Below are 19,816 nucleotides of genomic sequence, written 5' to 3' on the forward strand. Positions count from 1 at the left end.
AAGCAAGTAATTATAAACGTTCTCTCCCAGTGCAGTTCTGAGTGCTTTGTGTATGTTAAGTCATTTAGTCCTTACATTGTTTCTATGAGGAATGTGTTCTTACTGTCCTCATTTTACAAATAAAGAAATGGAGGCAAAGACATGGGGAGTAACTTGCCCAAAAATATATAGCGAGGGGTGTTAGTGTCAGAATTCAAACCCAGAAAGACTGGCTTTCAGTGCCACCTTGCATACTTCTTCTCCCTGTCTCTGAAGATAGCAGTGATGCCCATCTGGCCACCTGAAAATGAACCTAGATACGCCCTCTTCCTCAGTATCCCGTCAGCCACCAGCAGGGAACTTGATTTGAATGTTCAGGATGGAGGGTTGTAGAGAAGGGAGAGAAAGGCCCTTCCATTTATCTGGAGTTCTGCAACATGGTAAATAGATGAACAGGCACTAAAAATCACTCATAATTTTGAAGATTCCTCATAATGCAATGTGGAATGTCATGTCCTTTTTCTGACTATTTTTCAAACATTTATTCTACACAAACATGACTAATATAAGAAATGACTTGAAAATGATGCTTCAGTGGCAAAGTGAAATTCAGATCTTGTGCCTTTGTAAGGTGAGATGTGTTAGTCTCATTCCAAAAGCGATTTTTGCTTAATATGGAATCAAAGCAAAGGGCGGAGGCTTTGGGTTTCTAAATTCCGTCACTGGTGGGCTCAGTATGGTAGGATTATAACATAGATAACATGGCCTTATCAATAAAATCCTTTTGGTCCATAAATCATGGCCCATGGGCAGGAGAAGCCTGTCTTCACTTGAACTTTTTTCTGGGAGGAGAACATGAGCAGATTGTGCAGTATTCTTCATGATTTCCAAGTTGAACATTGGGAACACTCTATGCATGTTGATTCTTCTAAGTGTAACAGTAGAGAGATAGGAGTGAGCTTATCTGAAAGTCATTTAGTAAAGACTCTTTTGTGAAGTTTTCCCCAATGTTTGAGGAAGGTAAACTAATCTAACTACTTTATCTTTTAATATGAGCTGTTTTCCTTTTTGAGCAAAAAAAGGAAATATGTCCTTTTGACATATTTGAGCAAAAGCACTATGTCAGGCAACCAAGTAGGTGCTAAGAATACAGCAGTGATAACACAGATGTGAACTTTGCCCTCAAAGAGCTGAGAAGCAGTTGTAAATAAATAAGTAAAAGCAGAGTAGTGAAATAATTATGCCCTAAGAGTGTTATGAAAAAAACAAAAAGAGGTCTAATATGAAACACAGTTCACAAGATCTCTCTCTAAAAGCTATCAAGGAAGACATCTCCAAGGAGGTGGTATGCAGACTGAATCCTGCCCTCTCCATCCAGCTCACCCCCTGCTCCAGGATGAGGATGAAATGCTTGACTTCTCCTTGCCCTCTCCCCTTCCATTTATCTTCCTGTTACCGTTTATCATGCAGAGTGTGTTTCCCAGCAGTAGGTAGTCGCTCCAAAATGGGAGGCCACATTCTGTTCACCAAAGGGCTCTTGGCATTGCTGTTGAAGTGATACCACTCAGTTTAAAAATGGGCTAATGATATGAATAGATATTTCTCCAAAGAAGAGAAAAATATGGTCACCAAACACATGAAAGGGTACTCAACTTAATTAGCCATCAGGGAAATGCAAATCAACATCACAAGGAGATACCACTTCACATTCACTAGGATGGCAATAATCAAAAAGAGACCTAAATATTGGCAGGGATATGGGGAAATTGGAAGCTTTGCACCCTGCTGATGGGAATGCAGAATGGTGCAGCCACTTTGGAAATAGTACAACAGCTCCTCAAAAAATTAAAAATAGAATTACTATATGATCCAGCATTTCTATTCCTTGGAACATACCTTAGACAAATGAGAACATATGTCCACACCAACACTGTACATGAATGTTTGTAGCAGCTTGTTCATAGTAGCGCCAAGGTGGAAACAACCCAGATGCCCATCAGCAAATGAATAAATAAACGAACATGGTGTATCTATACAATAGACTATTATTCTACCATAGAAAGGAATGAATACCTGAGTGGATGAACCTTGAAAACATGATGCTAAGTGAAAGAAGTCAGTCATGAAAGATCATGTAATGTAGGTTCCATTTAAATGAAATTTCAGAATAGGCAAATCCATATAGACAGGAAGCAAATGAGTGGGAGCCTAGGGCTGAGGAGAGGGGAGAACTGGAAGAAACCTGCTAAAGGGTCTTTTGGGAGTGCTTCAGTTCAGTTCAGTTCATTTCAGTGGCTCAGTCGTGTCTGACTCTTTGTGACCCCATAAATCGCAGCACGCCAGTCCTCCCTGTCCATCACCAACTCCCGGAGTTCACTGAGACTCACGTCCATCGAGTCGGTGATGTCATCCAGCCATCTCATCCTCTGTCGTCCCCTTTTCCTCCTGCCCCCAATCCCTCCCAGCATCTAAAAATGATTGTAGTGAAGGTTGCACAACTCTGTAAATACGCTAAAAACCACTGGATTATACACTTAAACTGTGTGAATTACACAGTATATGAATACATATCTTAATAAAGCATTACTTAAAAAAGTGACAGGAAACGGAGACTTGAAATGGAGGGCGGGATACAAATGTAGAAAAGGATTTTTTTCCTATGACATCGCATCACCTTTAAAGAAACCTCTTTCTGCCTTTGTCCAAGAGGAAATTGCTGTATACAGAGTCTGTTATGGCAGTGATAGATGGTCACATCCTAGCTCTAACACTGAAAAACAATCTTCTTCCACACATGGGGGAAAAAAATGGCCTCTTGGCTAACTTCACCCTAATGTAATTTTTCTCTCTCTTGCAAAAAAAAAAAAAAGGAAATGTGCTAGGAGTAATCATTTTATATACTCTGGAATCAGAAATCTAGCATGAGTCGTGCTTAGGTATAGGTCACAGTACAGTGGAGATGTTTAATTGACCCCTTCATTGAAATTGCATTAGTTTAACTGTATTAGACCTCTGTAATGCAACAGAAACCCAACCCAAACCAGCTGCCTGAAGGAATGGAGGGAATGAAATATATTAGCATGTGCAACCGGGGAGTCAAAGTGTGTGTTTAGCTCCTGGCCTCAGGAACATGGAGTATGAATGTTCACTGACAGTATCCGTGTCATGTCTCTCTGAGAGCCCTAGCCTGTGTGTTCACAACTTATGAGCTAAAACTGAGAGCATGCTGTCTGTCTGACTAATCTGATCAAGTTTGAACATGAACTCTAAATGATCTGACTTTGATCACAGGCCTGTTCCTGAGCCCATCACCATTTCCAGAGGGGACGTGTACTGCCTGGCCCAGCTTGGTCTTTGTGCCCAGTCCAGGCCACAGTGTTGGGGAGTAGGGTGTGATGCTTGACAGTCTCAAAATGACCACCTGTGGTGATGGAGGAGTTTCTCAAAGGAAAAGGGGGTTCTATTACCAGAAGGGAGATGGGAATACACGCTGAGCAGATAGAAGCCACCCCCTACTGCAGGGCCCATCACATAGGAGGCTTTACTGCTAAGTTGTGGAGCACAGTGAGGCAGGAACACCATCTGAGAGGGCTGCCCAGCCTGGCCTCCAGGATCATCTACCTGCCCCAGCTGGCACATTCAAGGTGGCAGCTCCCGTCTCCACTGTATTCCACCCTGTATCCTCCCTTTCCCTTTGGAAATCCTCTCTCATCACAGGGGAATGGCAGACATTTGATGAACTGCAAGCACAAATGAGGTGCATCATCTTGCTGCTGCCTGAGTACAACTAAATTAGGTATCACAATACACTCTATCAAACATTTTAAATGGCACAATCAGATGAGAGGTTTATGGTTCCAAAAGCACTAATGATACATCTATACTTGCTGCAAATTGTTGTTTTATGCAAAGAGTTTGTCATACCAGCTGCTGTGTTGTATGAACTGCTCCTTTTTATCTTTGACCTAAAGGTACTTCAATCAAAGATTCATTGTACTATAAATGATGACTTGCCACCCACCAAGACTGGCCATGGCTTAGAAAGTACATGTAAGAATAATTGCTTGAATCGGGTTTCTTTTGGTCCCCAAAATTCTTTGTCAATCTGGTTGAAGAGAGTTTTTTTTAATTTTTTTTTAAATTATTTCCAAGATCCAGATGTGTAGGAAAATGGCAAGTATTTCTGCAAGTCAGACTTAAATATCTAAGTTGTAGTAGTTAAATGTAGAGGTGATTCTGTTTTGGCTTGTTTTTAATGAACTCAATGTCTTGATCATTAGCTGTCAAATATAGTACAGTGAGCCCAGCTGGTATCAGGAATAAAGGAAAAGAACTGCATTATTCACATGGTATATGATAGTAGGAGCCATAGAGCAAATGTTTATTATGTTCCAAGTGTGTTTCCACCCTGTGCTCACAAAGAGGTCTTGTAGAAATTAATTCAGGGAAGGAAAGGCCATTCTTTATTGTCTAACTCTGTAGAGGCCTCAGTGCCTTTGATGGAAATAATGAGACTTCAGAACACTGATCTCCATGGATCTCCATCATGGAGACCATCTTATTGCTATTAGTAACCAGAAGACTGAGATAGAAGAGTAGTTTAAGGAAGCTGCAGATGCATGGAGCCAGGGGCTGTGCTGGAAGACAGGATAACTTCAAAGACATCAAGGCATGCAGTGTTTCCAAATGCCATTTAGTGAAGGAAAGATGAGGCAACCTGAAACATTTATAACTAACCTTGAGGGAAATGGTGGGCTCATCGGGGGAGGCACCACTGTGCATTCCTTGTGAGGTTGATCCACCAGAGTAGAAAGTGATCCTTCTCCATGTGGACCCTCTGAAATTCCATCTGTAAATGGTCCTAACAGTACTCCAATCCTTAGATTGCTGAGGCAAAGAAAATTGGACTGTGGTTATGTAGCTTCTATCTCTAGGTGAACGCCTTTCCTTCATAAAGCTCTGCAGAGTTACAAAACACTTCCACAGGCAGGGTCTCATTATTTTGTTGTATAGATAACAGATTTTATTTCATTGTTAAACATTTGTAGAGTATAATTGCTTTGCAATGTTGTGTTAGTCTGTGCTGTACAATGAAGTAAATCAGGTATGCATACACATACATCCCCTCCCTCTTGGACCTCCTTCTCTCCCACCCGCCCCTCTCGGTCATCACAGAGTGTAGAGCTGAGCTCCCTGTGTTTACAGCAGGTTCCAGTAGCCACCTATTTTATACATGGTAGTGTATATATGTCAATCTGAGTTTTACCATCCAGTTTACAGGTAAAACTAAACCTGCATAGATAATAACCACACACCAACCTAACAGCAAAACCAGGGTTGGCAACATTATCATGTGTTCAGAGTCCTCTGCTCCTTCCACTATCATATCAACATTGATCTCTGACTCTCGCTTTGTATATTCTTCTTCCTACTAGTCACCATCATCCTGTCACTTCCCTCTTTTCCCATTGCCTCTTCATCAATTTGGACAACTGTCCCTGCATATCAGCATTACAATATTGCTTATCCATTAACCACCCTGTTTTCATCTTGCTCCCTTCATCCTTCACACAACAACCAGGATTATCTTTGAAAAATCCAAATCAGATTATTACCATTATCTTGCCCTTTGAATCACGTTTAAACTCCTTCAGGATCTAGACCTTGCAGTTTTCTCTTATTTCATTCTCTGCTCCAGTCACAGCTGGCCACTGTCAGCCAGTCCCTCCTCACTCTCTCCTCCAGGGCTTTGCACGTTTTTTTTTCTCCTCTGCTTGAAATGCTTACCTTCCATCACCCACTTTCTGCCAGCCCCTTTCACCTTCCATGGGCCCTTCACCTTGGTATCCACTCATCACCGAGGTGTTGCTGGATGCTTTGTCCTAATTGAGATGCTTCCTGAATCTTCCTTACCCCTCTTCTAGTATCTCATTCCATTTAACACTTCTCTGTTGACCTTGGCTTTTGTATCACAAGTCAGTCTTACCTTCTGTGATATACAAACACAAAAATGTCTGTGGCCATTAGGATATATTATTTTTTACTGAAACCACATTCTGTTGAATCTTAACAGTGCAGGTTTCAACAAAGCAGCCTTTCCTGGGGATTCAGGAACCCAGGTTCCTTCTGTCTTATAGCTTTGCCATCTTCCATAGTTATTGCCAAAGAGAAAAAAAGACCTATTTTTTTTTTTTTTTTTTTTTGGACCTACTTCATGACTTAGCTTAACAGTGATACACATCACATCATTTACATCATGAGGCTGCACTTGGAAGCAAGAGGGGTTGTGAAACATCGCTGCCAGGACAGCTGCTCCCTAGCAGCAGCGCTGCTCTATGGAAAAGGAGCATGTGTCTTTGGTTAACTGCCATCGATGTCATTCTTTGGTTCTTTGTCTTCCTTGATAGCTTGAAAGTAGGAGCTGTGTCCCTTCACTGTCACCTAGGCAATATTTGTGAAATTAATGTCATGTATATATTTGTAATATAGATAAATATTAGTATTTTGTGGGTCTCAGACACCATTGTTTATATATCACATAGTCATGTACATGTTCACCTGAAACTATCAAAACGTTGTTAAACAGCTATACCCCAATACAGAATTTAAAAAGTTCAGAAGAAAAATTAGTCATGCACATTTTTTTTAGGGGGAAAAAAATGCAGATTCATGATGTTTTACCTATAATTTCGTATCTTCCATGTCACCGGATAGGTAAACTCATCACCTGTTCTCAGATAGAATGAAGGCAGGCCCAGTAGAAAATGAAGCCCACTCATGAAATCTGTAGGGGTCCCTGGACTCCATGTGAAGAACTATGGTGTGGGATACATAGTGTATTTGAACAGGTTATTTGCATCTGGCTCAAACATAGATTTTTATTCCTGGGAAATAAAGGTGGCTGTCTTGCTCTCATGATTAGGCACTCTCTTCAGTGTTCCCATTAATTTCCTGTATCCCTGTATCAGTGCCCAATGTATTTTGAGGTTGGTCTCCCATCAAAGTTGATTAACTCCATCTTTATCACCTCAGGGCCCTAACACACAGTAGGGCACACCAAGCATATCTTGAATAGAGTGAACTGGATCAGTTGAGCACCAACCCTCTATAACACTTGTCTCACGGAAAATCAGCCTAAGGTCTACCCTAGAGAGAACACCAAGCAGAGCCCAAGTAGCGACTGAAGGGACAGTTACACACCAGAGTGACTCATCCCCAACTATAGGGAAAGGCGGGATCCATCTGGAAAACAGATGGACTGCTCCCTTTTAGCTGCACATAAATTAAATCTCACTATCTGCCAAAACAGAAAGTTAGCATTGATTTTTGTGGGGGTTTTTTCTCCTTAAAGAAAAAAATCCATTTGTTTATGAGTTAAAACTTCATGACAAATTTTTGTTCCATATTGTGATTATAACACCTAATTTCCTAATTAAGTATGCTAATTGCAAGTTACCTCACACAACTACAGAACACAGAAGTATAATTATGTAATAAAAAGCTTTTATGAAACTTTCGAGGGGAAGAGGGCTGGATGCAGAGGCAGCTGCTTAGCAAGAACTAGAATGCTGTTACCTACAGGCCCCCTGTGTCTGAATTACCCGTGGGTAACAATTACAAATTGGCTCCTTGCTTGCATTTCTCAAGTTTTAAGTCTGAGAAACCTCTTTCTGTAATGGAGGGCATGGCAATGAAGCTGCTGTGTGGTGAGAAAGGAGAAACCTCTTCATGGAAAAAAGGGATTCTTTCAGTTCCAGGTTGATACTGGAACAAGCCACAAGCTTCTCTGTGTTGTTTTAGGAACATGGGATTGTTCCCTGTGCCCCCTCCCCAAACGTACACACGTAGCTTCCTCTGTCATCATCTGTACCCACTTAGAGAGTCTTAATGACTCCAGTTTCCTGATCTTTTATGAGACAGAATCACAAGCAAGAAGATCAGGGTAGGGGCGAGCAGAAGGGTCAAAATGGCAGAGTGTGAAGACCCTGAGCTCATCTTCTCCCAGGAAAACATGAAAATCACAAGAAGCAGATTAGAGGCAAGAGGACGGCTAGTAGAATGGACCTACATGATAAAGAACTGGGGGAAAGGAAGAAGACTAGAGGAAGAAAACCCCCTGAACTTAGGCTTAAGAATATTTGGTGACTTGATATAATATAGGAAGGAGGTTTGGAGAAGTGCTGCTGATCAGTGTGCATGGGGTTCCTTTACTGTTTTCAGGAGGCACAAGTAAGGAGTGGGTTTCATTAAATACCCCACAGTGCCAAGACTGTGCTTATTAGAGTACAGCTTTGCATGGATACTAGACCATGTGAGGCCCACAAATGTAGACTCCTCATTATCATCTTATCCATATTCATTCCTCAAGAATGAATATCTTTTATTTCTGTTCTTTTTCTCCCCTATATAACCTATTCACCTTCAGTGTGTGTGTGTGTATGGGTATATATACACATACACATATATAGACACACTTTCTAGCTGCATTTTTCCTTTTAGGTTGTCATTTTTTTAATTTTTTAGTTGTATACAATTTTAAGGGTTACTTTCCATATACAGTTACTACAAAATATAATCTGTATTCCCTGTGTTGTATCATACACCCCTGAGCCTGTCATTATTCAATCGTTTCTGCCTCCTGTTCCCAACCCCTACTCTGCCTCCTCCCAGTAGTGGTAACCACTAGTTTGTCCTCTAAATATACAACTAACTAGTGAATATTTTAAAAAATTAGAAGTAGATTCACAGATGTAGCTGCTTTTTTAAAGAAATCCTTATTATTATCATAATTGTTGCATTCACAGTTATTTCCAATTCCTGTAAGATCTACATTCTTCCTGTTCTCTTGGCTCTTGGAGTTTTTGTTTGGTTGTTTTATTTCATAGCTCACTGCTATCAAATCTGTCAAGCGGGCCTTAATTTTTCTAATCAGCGGTCCAAAGTTCAAGGCAAGTAAACACTTGAGCTGAAGCACTGAAAAGAAACTTGATAGAGAAAGGTTGAAACTATGTCGTGTCAGCTGAGTGAGCTGCAGCCACTGAAAGATCCCATGATTGTGTTCCTGTTATTCACTGCAAGATGCTGTGTAATCCTCTCATCAAACCGTGTGTTTGGGATATTATCCCTGAGCACAATTATCAGGTTAGATTGATTTCCCCATCCCATCTTATGTACATAATTGAAGCTATAGTCTGGCATCCATAAATCAAGTCACATCACATTGAAGTGACCTAATTCATGGTGGGATGTGGGAGAGACACTTTGATGGTACCTTGTCAAGATTCTGCTCCTGGTTCTTCTCTCCTGTGATGTGAGAGACCAGCTAAGCTTAACTTTTCCCAAGCTGAGCGTTGGGATAGCGTGTTCTCATTTATTTACTGAGGGAACATACAGGCACTACAATTTATTGTTCCAGAGTTTAATACAGCAAAAATTTCCTGAACCCTCACATAACCAGTGGCATCAGAATAACACTTGGAAATAGAACCACCAGCAGCCACCTAGGGCATCTTTTGGTGGCACAAGTTGACCAGAAACAGTTTCTCCAGAAAAAATAGATAGGCTTATGTCTAGAAAATTCTACTTCATACCACAGAGAGATTTTAAAGTGAAGGTCATACTTATAAAAGAAAAAAATATATATTTGTGATAGCATATTACCTAGCTCATAGTAGGAGATCAACAAAGATTTGTTTAATAAATGTTTTTAAGTTAACACATGTTGGTGGTTTAATTTTTCTTTAAATTTTTGTGTTTATTTTGATAAATTCCATATACAATTCCATTAAGTTTCATGAAAGGGGGAAAATGTTTTCTTTGCATGCCATAATGTAGAAAACTCTACTGGGCTTTGATTCCTAAGTTCATTTTTTTTAAACTTTTATTTTGAGATAATTTTAGACTTAGAAAAAAGTAACAGAAATCATGCAGAGTTCCCACATTCCCAGCTTACCCTTGGGCTAACCCCTAACGTCGTAAAACAACGATCAAATCTAAGAAAGTAACCTTCTACACTACTATTAACTAAACTATGGAATTTTTTCAGATCTCAATAGTTTTCTACAGTTGCTTATTTTTTTCTGTTCCAGGATCCAATTAGGATCCCAAATTGCATTTAATTGTCACATTTCCTTAGTCTCCTCTTATCCATGACAACTTCTTTATTTTTGTCTTCATGACTTGGTCACTTTTGAAGAGTGCTGTGCCTTTGTTTTAAAGACAGCCCCTCCCTTTGTGTTTGTTTGATGTTTCTTTGCTGTTAAGTGGGGGTGCACAAGAGAAAAGGATGCCACGCAGGTGATGCACTTTTCTCTGGGTGTTAGATCAGGGGGTACATGATCATTTCTAAGTATCAGGAGTGATGTTAACTTGGTCACTTATCTAAGATGGTTTTCCAGATTTCTTGACTATAAAGTTACTTTTCCCCCTGTGTGTTATTACTAAATATTTGAAGGAGAACCTTTGAAACTATCCAGATCCTCTCTATTTAAAATTTCATCCATCCGTGTTAGTATCCATCGGTGTGTCCTCCCAGTGGCACTTCTTACTGTGGTATGCTTAAGATGATTTTCTCTTTCACTCTGTTTACATTTATCAATTGAAATTCTTCTTAAAGAAGAGTCATTGGTTCTCCCTCACTTTTTTGCTCATTCACTTTTTTGCTTTTGTGAGCTCCTGGGTGTTCATTTTCTTCTTTGGGTTATAACCTGTCACTTATTTGGTGCTCACATTGTTCCACCTTTAGCCGTTCAGAACTCTGAATGTTTGTATCTTCCTCAAAATTCACAGATTGAAATCTTAATGCCATTGTAATGTTCTTAGTAGGTGGGGTCTTTGGGAGGTGCTTAACTCATGAGGGTGGGGCCTCTTGAAAAAGGTTAGTACTTTGATAAAGTACTCCCTCATCCCTTCTGCTAGGAGAGAATACATGAGAAAGCGATGAATCAGGAATAGGGCCTTCACCTAAAACCAAATCTGCCAGCACCATGACTTTGGAGTTCCCAGACTCCAGAACCTTGAGAAATGAATGTTGTTTAAACCACTCAATCCATGGTATTTTCATTATAGCAGCCCAAACAGACTAATACAGTCTCTGATCCCATCCACTTAGAAAATGAAGACACAGACCCTCAGCCTTCAACATGTATAATAACACTGATGCATAATCCTGTTGACCAAGAGTAATATGTTTTTTTTAATTCACAGTCATTGTGGCAAGGATAGCAACAAATCAAATTCTATGCTAGCCTTAACCCTGGGGGAGGGTCCAGGCATGCCCCCCATGACGAGTATTTACAATCCATTGCTTCTAGGTCTTGAGTCTATACCACAAAGTAGAGAGTGTAAGGGGGGCCCAAGGGAGGAGCCCTGGCAGCTAAGACCAAGGGACAGGCACATAGGGGACTTGGCAGTGACAGTTTCCCACGTGTGGGATGGTCTCTGTAGTTTAAATGTTGGTAGAGCCATCGTGATATTCTGATTCATAATGAGAAATATATATTTGGTTTTCATCTCCATTTCTGGCACACAGTTCCTAAAACCTTTCAAATTTCAGAAGTTTGAGAGTGATAGAGGCATTTCTTTCTCTATTATGAGTTGAGTTTGGAAAAGCACCTGAGACGAGGGGCTGGTCAGCAGGGGACCCAACCTTGTGATTAGAGGGTTCAAGCTTTCAGTCCCACCCGCTCCCAACCTCTTCCTCCTGGGCAGGGGAGAGGGACTGGTGATTGAATCAGTCACCAATAGTGAATTACGTAAGAAGCCTCCATTAAAAACCCATAGGATGGGGTTCCGAGAGCTTCCAGGTTGGAGATTCTAGGAGAGCAGTGCACTCCGAGGGCATGACAGCTCCATGCCCTTTCCCCCTACTTGCCCTGTGCATATTTTCCAGTTGGCTGTTTCTGAGTTATATCCTTTATCCTTTCTGAGTTATATCTGAGTATGTATAGTCTTTAGTATATAATAAACTACTAATCTAGCAAGCAAAATATTTTTCTGAGTTCTGAGTCACTCTAGCAAATTAATTAAATCCAAGGAGGAAGGCATGGGAACATCAAGTGTACTACCCAATTGGTCAGAAGCCCAGGTGGCAATCTGAACTTGTGACTGGGATCTGAAGTATGGAGGGGCAGTCTTGCAGGACTGAGCGCCTAATCTTTGGAATCTGATGCTGTCCCAGGTAGATTGTGTCCGAATTGAATTGAATTATAGGCCACCCAGCTGGTGTCCAAGAATTGCGAAACATACACAGACAAATAAGAATAGGGTGACATAATTTTTAGCCGTTCATGTATATAGCAGCTAAATGTCAGGCTCTCTGTTGACACCTTACAGGGCCAGTCCTCTACAAACTGGATGCTAATCCTGACTGGTTATACTGCATACGAGTCACTTTAACCTTCTAGCTGAGGGCCAGGACTCTGGAGTCAGCTCAAACTGCATTTGAATCCCATTTCTTCTACACACCAGCTGTGTAATCCTGGGCAAGTTACCTGTCCATTTTGAGCCTCTGTTTCCACAGTAGAAACAGATAATGAGAATACCTACCTCACAGCATTGTATACATGATATAATTGACATGGAACATGGCATCGTGCCCAGAACAGAGTATTTGTCCGACAAACAAGAACATGTTACTGCTACTGCTATTATAAATAATAATATTAGTCATTATTTGATCTATAATTCAGTTTACTTTTTTCTACTCTCCGTAGAGCCTGTGAACATTGCAAAATATTCTCTGCACAAGGGGAGGGACTGTGCAATTTTGTCAAGATGATGCCGCAACAATGAGATGGAGCGTCTCACCTCCTGTTGTTAATTACCTGGCATAGTTCACAGAGCTGATCAACTTTGCATGGTGTGGTAAGATAATGAATTTTTGCATTACTTTGTCTTTACAAAGCCAGAAATGGTAATTGCATAGAAATTTGTTCTCTGTTGGCATGATTAGGTAGATTTAATTAGTCTTAATGCTATAAATATCTTGGACACAATTTTAAGGATTGCACCACCTGTAATTATACTCATAGAGCACTAGAGGCAAAAGTATTCTTAATGAAATTTTAGTTTGATAAACTCACTGTGTACAAAAGAAAATTGACAACCAGAACAGTAAAGTGACTTTCTCAAGGTCACACAGCAAGAAAATGTATTTGCCTCAGATTCCAATGCTTTCTTTCAGGTACAAAATACCATTTTGCAGATAATTAATTAGCATGCACTGCTTAGAGGTGAAAATTGTGCCCTGATGAGTCTAGTACTTAACTGACTTGTGTTGTGTCCCATGGCTTTAAGCTGGAAGCATCTAAAGAGGTGAGCAGAGAAAGTTTCATGATAGTGATAGCAATGTTGTTTCAGATTCCACAAACGTTACCTCAGTTTATGGTCAGTGCATCCCTGTGATCACTGTAGTATAGATAGGGAAACTTAAGCTCCTGGATCTCAGATGTGGAATAATGCAATCCTCTCATGTCGTCAAGAAAGACTTTGTGGAAGAGGTGCTGTGGTAGTGAGTTTGGGCTGCTTACACAGAATACCATGGACTGGGTGGTGCGAGTCTCACAGCACTGGAGGCTGAAAGTGCAAGTTCTGGGTGCTAACATGGCTGAATTCTTGGTGAAGGCCCTCTTCCTGGTTTACAGATGCCTGTCTTCTCATTCTATCCTCACATGGTAGAGAACAGAGAGAGGAGGCATGCTCTCATCTTTTCTTATTAAGGGCACTAATCCCATTCATGAGGGCTCCACCTTCATGACCTCATTACCTCCCACCTACCTACTAATTAGGTCTACCTACTAATACCATCACATAGGGTGTTAGAGATTCAGCATATGAATTTTGGGGAGACATAAACATTCATTCCATAACAGATGGCATTTAATCTGGGACTTGAAAGATAAAGTAGAATTTTACTCACTGAATCATAAAAAATGGGAGGGAGACATTCCAGGCAGAGAAAATACAGTGAGCAAAAACAAGTGGTATAGTGCTCCCCTGGTGGCTCAGTGGTAAAGAATGCAGCTGCCAATGCAGGAAACACGCATTTGATTCCTAGTCCAGGAAGATCCCACATGCCACGAAGCAACTAAGCCTGTGTGCCATGACTACTGAACCTGTGCTATGGAACCTGTACTCTGCAACAAGAGAAGCCACTGCGATGAGAAACCAATGCACTGCAATAGAGAAAGCATGTGCACAGCAACTAAGACCCAGCACACCCCCCCAAAAAAAGCAGATATACAGTGGTATATCAGGGTGTTTGTTAATGAACTCCCTCTTATGCCTTGATTTAATGTATTAAATTCTACATGGGAGGTACCAAATGAAAGAGATATTTTTATTGGTAGTAGAATTTCAAGGGCTTATCAGTGAACAAGGAAGAATTGTGTACATTTCGTGGTTACAACTTTACTAATAGGCAGAAGGGGAATTTGAATTTTACCTTCCAGTGTCCATAAAATAACATCGTGGCACTGTAATTATTAACATAATCATTAAAAAACAGTTTAGTTAAATTTAAGAAAACCTAGAGACACGAAGACATAGTGTCTTCATCAAAACAGCTCCAGTCCAGATAAAGCAAGCCTTCTAAATTAACTTTGATGCTTTGAAATAAAATCCTTGGAGCACCAATTATAGTGGGTTCTGAAAAGCAATTATTATCAGCTGCCACAGCTTTCCACCACAACTTCTAATTTAATTACATCTACTCTGTTTAAAATGTGCTGTACTTTGAGGTACAGCAATGGGAAAGGAGTTTAAGTTACTAAAAAAAATAATAATAGAGGTATTTTTTACACCTAAGGTAATTAGTCTTGGACATAACTGCTTCCAAGAGAGACACAGGATTATGAACTCATTAATTTCAAGTGGTCATTGCTACAAAGGAATGTTCATCTTCAGAGGTGCGGAAATCGCTATCCTGGATGAAACGAGTATAGAGGGAAAGAGACAGAGCTTGTCCATCTACTCACCCTACCAGCTGCTCATTGCCTTCCAGGGCTCTCTTTCACCCAGGTTTCCTTATTCCAGGAGAAAATGAAGTTTGAAAATTTGTCTTATTGATTGTGAATAGTTAACAATTGTGTTTGGCTTCCAACTCCTGTCGATGAAACAGAGATTTTGCACAACTTGTGAATTCACTTTTCTCATTTGTGATGTTGAGAACAAAAGTGGCTGTGCACTTCTCTGGCAGAAAACCAAGCCATCTTGACTTTTTACAGAAAAGGTTTTTCCCATCATTCTGACAGCACATTGCTTATCTGGTTGCATGAAAATTCTGCCTGTTTCTAAATTCACCATCTCCCTGGATGGTGGCAAAGAATCATTGCATTTTGTGGGTGGGAAGAGTTCTTTTGATCACAGGCTCACTGATTTATTATACAGATGAGGTGATGGAGAGCTATGGGCTTTAAATGGTCTCCTCAAGGTCCCCAAGATGCCAGGGAGAGCAGGGACTAGATGTCAGGTCACCTGTCCTTCAATTTCATTGAGGTAGATAATATTCTATGGGAATGAAATTGACATTTGACTTTGACCTATAGAATGAAGTTCATCTCCACCTTACCCCGCATTTTTTTTAACTATGATTAATCACTGCTTCTCACAGTCTTCCTAACAGTGTTTTAAATCCCCTGTATGAACATTCCTTTAAGACAAATTTTAATTGCATATGTCTGGGTTCTATGATAGATCTATTCAATCAGAACATATCACAGTGAAGTTTTAAAATATTGCTCTTCCCCAGTAGCTCTTAACCTGGGATTCCCTGGTGGCTCAGTGGTAAAGAATTTGCCTGCCAATGCAGGAGCTGCGGGTTCAATCCTTGGGTCCAAAAGATCCCCTGGAGAAGAAAATGGCAAACCAGTGCAATAATCTTGCTTGGAAAATCTCATGGACAGAGGAGCCTGGGAGGCTGCAGTCCATGGGGTCACAAAAGAGTTGGACATGACTAAACAACAACTGGGTGGAGGAGCTTGATGTAAAATTCAAGGAACTTCTAGTGAAGTTCCAAGAATTCCCTTTATTACTATCCCTGGTAATATACCTAAGAATGGACTCTGAAAAAGAATATTCCCTCGTATGAAAACCATTACTCTGAAGAGCACTAGGAACAAAAATATACGACGTGAGATATCCATCTGGCATTAGAATGAATGTTTTCTGTGTACTTATTTCTCACTGCTTATAATGAAAGACACAAATAGAATGACTAAAATCAAAGAAGAAAAAGAAAAGTCAATGAAATAAAAATGTCTTGGGAGAGAAAAACTGTGCAGAAAATGGAGGTTAATGCAACTAACTAATACAGAGCTCATAGCAACTTCTGAGCTTCCTGGCAACCAGTGCAAAAATGAAAATACAAAATGCTCCTGTGCTCTCATAATCTTACAGCTGTCCAAGGGAGTACTGGGTTTTTCTAAGCATGAAATTCTGAAAGAATTTAATGAAACAACATTGCACATCTTAGGAGCAATGTTTGTCCTTTTGCATGCTTATTCTAGCACTTTCTGAGTACTGTGAGCCAGAACAATAAGACTCGGACCCCTACATATCCCTTGGTCTCATTTCATTGCACACCGTGGGGAAACAAGAGAAGAGGAGGCAGAAGAAGACATTTTGGAGGAGTGATACAGCATGCCTGGGTTTGCCTGCGTCATGCAGATGTAGATTTTCCACATGAAACTTTTGCCAGGCGCAGGGAATTGGGCAGCTGCCACATCAGCCTCAAGCTAATGACTCCTGTAGAGATCCAAACAGGGCGACTTTGCATTAGATGCAGCATTGCAACTCACCAGTGCTCCAGCCCCAAGGACGCAGCCTTAAAGATTCAGACATCCAACCAACCATATACTGTGGAGAATTGGAGCATTTGAGCTCTGGTTCACCTAGGAACTTACTGCAGCACCCCTTACATTACCACCTCCAGTGTGTCACCATGAAAACCCAGCTGCCGTTCCCTGCGGCTGAAAAGTCTGTGACTTGAGGGGTGTTCTGTCAAAATATTTCTCAGAACATTTCTTGAGGCTATAAAAGAAAACTGAGCCAAAGAGCTTATCTACAGGTCAGTCACTCTACAGAGAGCCATAAAGATAATTTTTGGTTATGTAAAGGGGGAAAAAATGATTAAAAACAAGACCACAAAACCTGGCCTACAGGTTTTATCTGAATCCTTTTGAATGGTCTGATGGAACTCTAGAAGATAGTAAGTTTGCCCTCCAGAGGAAGAGACTATCAAAAGTACTGCAAATAGTCTATTTTAGTCACATTTTCTTGAACAAGTAGGACTCATGTGATTTCATTATTCTCATAGTGAGGTGCTGTGTTTTTTTTAAATCTTGTTTTTAAGCATTCAGCCTATCACACCAGGAGGTGAAGGCAGCAGGCAGCTTTGTTTGAGGTGCCAAGTGCTCTGGAAAAGAGAAAAGTCACCCCCTCACTAGGGGAATTTCACTCTGGACCGTGACTCATTGCTAATTGCTCGTGTGCCTGATTCTCAGGTCATGCTTGAAATCATCCAGTTCAAAGTGGAGCTCTTCGGAGATTATTTTTCTTTTGCAGATTTAACACTCAAAGAACAGAAGTTTCAGGTCTCTAGGCTTCTCCTTTCTTTACCCATCTTTGCAAAGACTGTACTCCTCTCCTATTCCATCTCAGCCAGAGAAGACCGAGACCCGATGTCCGTCTCAAAACACTGAAGATTCCCTCCCCCACGCCCCACCTGGAAGTTTGTATACCTCAAAGCTAGGCCTGAATTCTGTGTCTTCACTCAGGGTTTGACTGAACGAAGAACTAGACGGTTGTCAGAACTTTTGGGAGTAGGAGGAGATGGATTCTGAGTAATGTTGAAGCCTGGATCTTATAATCTAGTCCCCTCTCCCCAAATCATCTGGGGCTTCCAGGTGGCACTAATGGTAAAGAACCTGCCTACCAATGCAGGAGACATAAGAGATGTGGGTTCAGTCACTGGGTCTGGAAGATCCCGGAGGAGGGCACGGCAACCCACTCCAGTATTCTTGCCTGGAAAATCCCACCAGGAGCCTGGGGTCGCAAAGAGTCAGACAGGACTGAAGCAACTTAGCATGCTCCTCAAATCATAGAATCGCTGACCATGCTACTGATTGTCCCAGATAAGAGCATTGTACTCTCTGATGACCCACGTCACCTGTCAGAGACACAGAGAATTTCTAGAGAGGATTCTAATGATTCTTAGCATCATTAGATGCTGGTGACAAGCAGAGAGGAGAGAGCCCGTCTAAATACACTGCCCCCATGTTTCACCTTGGACTGGAAATGCAACTTCCTACATTCATTTTGAAATGTAAATAAGTTCTTATTCCTTCCTGAGAGCAGGCTTGTGTCAGAGGACAAAGGACATCATGACAACAGAACAGAAAAGGGGAGGTCCTGTACCCAAAATTTGGCTTTTGTATCTCAGTACCGAGCTGAATCTCTTGGGTGAAATATTGTAGAAAAGAATGCTTTATTGCTTTGCTAGGGAAAGGTGGCCACAGTGGGCTGATGTCCTCAAAACTGTGTGTTCCAACCTGGAGAGAGGAGCGAGGAGCTTCATAGTAGTGGTTCAACCGGGAAGGTGTGATCAGATTGTGAACAGTTTTTCTGACTGGCTCATGGTGAGGTAATCAGGAGTCAGCATCATCAACTTTCTGGTTTCAACTATCTGGGGTCTGCGTTGCTTATAAGCAGCTTGCAGTTACCATCTCCCACCTGGTGGGTGTTTCACTATCTGCAGAACAGCTCATTGTTATGCATATCCCTTGAGGGGGAACCAGGAGCCTGCCCCAAGGCTGCCTTCTCTCTTGTCATCCCCTCTCTTCCTGGATTGGCCACAGTTTGTACCTGCCTGTTGGAACTCAGCGAAGGCCCAGGAGGCTGAATGAAGCCTATTTCCTGTCATCAAGAAATGGGAGACACAGAAAGAATTGTACACCTAGGAACCCCACAGTGTCCTGCTCTGTTTCAGTCTTGAGTGGCACAGAAATTGGAGGCAATGTTTACCCAAAGAAAAACTTCAGCTTTTAAGTGTTTTTGCCCTAGGCCCCAGTTGAGCTTAGAGCCACACACACACACACACCCCTGTATATCTAGTATTCAGAATAGCTAAATGTCATCCTCTTATTATACATTTTACTAAGGATTTCCAAGGGCAATAATTTATTTGAGTTTCCCAGTAATAAGACTAGTCAATATTATTATCTTCTTTTTTTATGAGAGTGCTGGCATAATTTTCACTTCATTCCTTTATGGATACTGGAAAAAAAAAGAACTCATCAAGCCAATATTAATGGAAAACATTAAAGTTATAACAGGATGGAAGAAAACTGAAATTTATTGATATTACGGGAATGGAAGAAAAAGCTAAGACACTCAGAATATAAGAAAAAGGAGGTCATAAATGGGATAACCTCTGAGCACCTTACTGCTCTCAGAAGTCCAGGTCAACATTATCCAAAGTGGTGTCCTACAGACACAAGGGTTCCATGGTCAAACATGTTTGGGCAACTATCAAAATAAAACAGAATCCTTCAGTGAAGGTCTTCCTTAGGGTTATTGATATGTATAAAGTGCCTCCTAAAGGTGGATGAATAGTAGGCCTAGCTTACCCACCACTTTTCATGTTTTTGTAGGCCACTTCCTTGCTGCTTTTTGTTGGGTTGGTTAAAAAGTTTGTTTGGGTTTTTCTGTAAAATGTTAGGGAAAACCCAAAGAAACTTTTTGGCCAGCTCAATACATCAGGAATCCACGATCTGTGGGTCTGAGCTACTTCCATATGATGATGGCATCATCAACTCAATGGACATGAGTTTGAGCAAAC

At 41.0% G+C, this 19,816-nt stretch overlaps 1 protein-coding gene across 3 annotated transcripts in view; it reads left to right on the forward strand.

Annotated features, from left to right (window-relative positions):
• Positions 1-19,816, forward strand: part of CRBN (cereblon) — a 405,802-nt gene that overhangs the window by 279,917 nt on the left and 106,069 nt on the right. For all 3 annotated transcript variants that reach the window (XM_055557499.1, XM_055557498.1, XM_055557500.1), the window contains exon 2: positions 12,693-12,843. The gene's annotated coding sequence lies outside the window, so the exon portion shown is untranslated. The remainder of the gene's footprint in view (positions 1-12,692; positions 12,844-19,816) is intronic.

The sequence above is a fragment of the Bubalus kerabau genome, chromosome 20 (genome assembly GCF_029407905.1).
Source record: "Bubalus kerabau isolate K-KA32 ecotype Philippines breed swamp buffalo chromosome 20, PCC_UOA_SB_1v2, whole genome shotgun sequence".
NCBI lineage: Eukaryota > Metazoa > Chordata > Mammalia > Artiodactyla > Bovidae > Bubalus > Bubalus kerabau.